The following is a 3,170-nucleotide window of genomic DNA, read 5'->3' as shown; positions in this document are numbered from 1 at the left end:
GGTTGGTCCGGGCGGCGGCGGCGGACGTGTCCGGTGGCGGCGGGAGAGGTTTTTTTAGGGTTTTCTCCGTGAAAATGGAGGAGGGGGCACCTATTTATACATAGAAGGAGTTGGGAGTGTCCAAATGGAGAGCGGTTTTCGGCCACGCGATCGTGGTCGAACGGACGAGAGGATGGAGGGGTTTTGGATGGGTTATTGGGCCACTTTGGAGGGGTGTTGGGCTGCAACACACACGAGGCCTTTACGATTCCCCGGTTAACCGTTGGAGTATCAAACGGACTCCAAATGGCACGAAACTTTACAGGCGGTCTACCGGTGGTGTACCAAGGCCGCTTGGAAAATCTCGGTCCATTCCGAGAAAGTTTAGCACCCACACACGAAAAGAGGCAAAAGGGGACGCCGGAGGACATAGGAGTGTCGGATTGCAGAACGGACAACGGGGAAAATGCTCGGATGCATGAGACGAACACGTATGCAAATGCGATGCACATGATGACACGATATGAAATGCATGACATGAGCAAAATGCAAAACAAAGACAAGAACCCAACCACGAATCTCATAACTTAAAGCTGAAAATGGCAAGAGTTGGAGTACAAATATGGTGAGTTACATCGGGGTTGTTACAACACTCCACCACTATGAAAGGATCTCGTCCCGGGATCTAGGACTGAAAGAACTCCGGATATTCGGAACGGAGGTGGTCCTCGCGTTCCTAGGTGGCTTCTCGCTTGGAATGATGTGACCACTTCACTTTCAGGAATTTGATAGACTTGTTGCGAGTCTTGCGCTCAGTTTCTTCAAGAATAGCAACGGGATGCTCATGATAAGACAGGTCTTCTTGGAGATCAATGTCTTCGAAGTTGATGGTGCGGTCAGGAGTCTTGAAGCACTTGCGAGGCTGAGACACGTGAAACACGTCGTGCACATTTGCAAAGTTGGACAGAAGCTCAAGTTGATAAGCGAGGTCGCCTCTTTTGCCAATGATCTTGAAAGGGCCCACATATCTAGGGGCAAGCTTCCCTTTGATACCGAAGCGACGAGTACCTTTCATTGGAGAGACGCGGAGGTAGACATGGTCTCCTATCTTGAAAGCCAAGTCACGATGCTTGCTATCATAGTAACTCTTCTGGCGCGATTGCGCGGCTTTGAGATTTTCACGAATGACTTTGCACATTTCTTCAGCCTCTGTGATTAAGTCATTGCCAAGAAGTTGGTGTTCGCCAGTCTCTGACCAATTAAGAGGGGTACGACACTTTCTGCCATAGAGAATCTCGAATGGGGCCTTACCCGAACTCGCTTGGAAGCTGTTGTTGTAGGACAACTCGGCATATGGAATACAACCACTTCATACCGAAAGAAATGACACAAGCCCTGAGCATATCTTCAAGAATTTGATTTACTCGCTCGGCTTGTCCACTAGTTTGAGGATGGAAGGCTGTGCTGAAGCGAATGTTGGTGCCCATATCCTTCTGGAAGGAATCCCAGAAATTAGAAGTAAAGATGCTTCCACGATCTGAAGATATCAACTACGGAATGTCGTGCAAGGAGACAATCCTGGAGGTATATAGCTCTGCCAACTGAACTGCTGTGATAGATTCTTTGATAGGAAGAAAATGAGCCACTTTAGTAAGCTTGTCGATGACGACGAAGATAGCATCATTTCCATGCTTGGACTTGGGAACTCCAGTCACGAAGTCCATCTCAATATGGTCAAACTTCCATTCTGGAATGGCAAGAGGTTGGAGGAGACCAGCTGGCCGTTGGTGTTTGATAACCCACAAGTATAGGGGATCGCAACAATTTTCAATAAGTAAGAGTGTCGAACCCAACGAGGAGCTAAAGGTAGAACAAATATTCCCTCAAGTTCTATCGACCATCGATACAACTCTACGCACGCCTGACGTTAGCTTTACCTAGAACAAGTATGAAACTAGAAGTACTTTGTAGGTGTTGTTGGATAGGTTTGCAAGATAATAAAAAGTACATAAATAAAAAGTAGGGGCTGTTTAGATAAAGAAACAATAAAGTAAATATAGCGAGTGTGGAAAAGTGGTGGTAGGAGTTGCGGAATTGCCCCTAAGCAATTGACTACTTTACTAGACCGATAGCAAGTATTATCTGGGAGAGGCCACTGCTAGCATGTCATCCCTGACTTGGAATTCTATGCACTTATGATTGGAACTATTAGCAAGCAATCCGCAACTACTAACGTTCATTGAGGTAAAACCCAACCATGGCATTAAGATATATTGGTCCCCCTTCAATCCCGTATGCATCAATTTCTATGCTAGGTTGAAGCTTGTGTCACTCTTGCCCTCCAATACATAGTCCTATCAACATACAACTAACCCTATGGTGTGATCAACGCGCGCTCTCATATGATGGGCACCAAAGGACAGCAACATAACCACAAGCAAATTAAATCAATCATGGCAGTTCATCAACCATCGATAGGACAATGAAAATCTACTCAGACATCATAGGATGGCAACACATCATAGGATAATAATATGAAGCATAAAGCACCATGTTCAAGTAGAGGGTACAGCGGGTTGCGGGAGAGTGGACCACTGTAGATAGAGGGGGGAAGGTGATGGAGATGTTGGTGAAGATGGCGGGGGTGTTGGTGTAGATCGCGGTGATGATGATGATGGCCACGGCGGTGTTCCGGTGCCACCGGAAGAGAAGGGGAGAAGGGGCCTCTTTGTCTTCTTCTTCCTTGACCTCCTCCCTAGATGGTCCTCCAGTCCTTGTGGCATGGCATGGGAGGGGCGAGAGCCCCTCCGAGATTGGATCTGTCTTTGTGTCTCTCTCTGTTTCTGCGTTCTCAGATTCTTCCCTTTCACCGTTTCTTATATTCCTGGAGATCCTAACTCCGATTGGGCTGAAATTTTGACACGATCTCTATCTGGAAATTAGCTTTCTTGCGGTGAAAGAAGGGCATCAACCGCCTTACATGTGGCCCATGAGGGTCAGGGGCGCGCCTGGGGGGGCAGGCGCGCCCTCCTGCCTCGTGGCCACCTCAGGCACCGTCTTGCGTGGATTTTTCTTCCCAAAAATCATAAATATTCCAAAAAAATCTCTGTCAGTTTTTATTCCGTTTGGACTCCGTTTGATATGGATATTCTGCGAAACAAAAAACATGCAACAAACAGGAACTGGCATTG

The sequence above is a fragment of the Triticum aestivum genome, chromosome 7A, assembly GCF_018294505.1.
Source record: "Triticum aestivum cultivar Chinese Spring chromosome 7A, IWGSC CS RefSeq v2.1, whole genome shotgun sequence".
Classification (NCBI taxonomy): domain Eukaryota; kingdom Viridiplantae; phylum Streptophyta; class Magnoliopsida; order Poales; family Poaceae; genus Triticum; species Triticum aestivum.
This window is presented reverse-complemented; position numbering follows the sequence as displayed.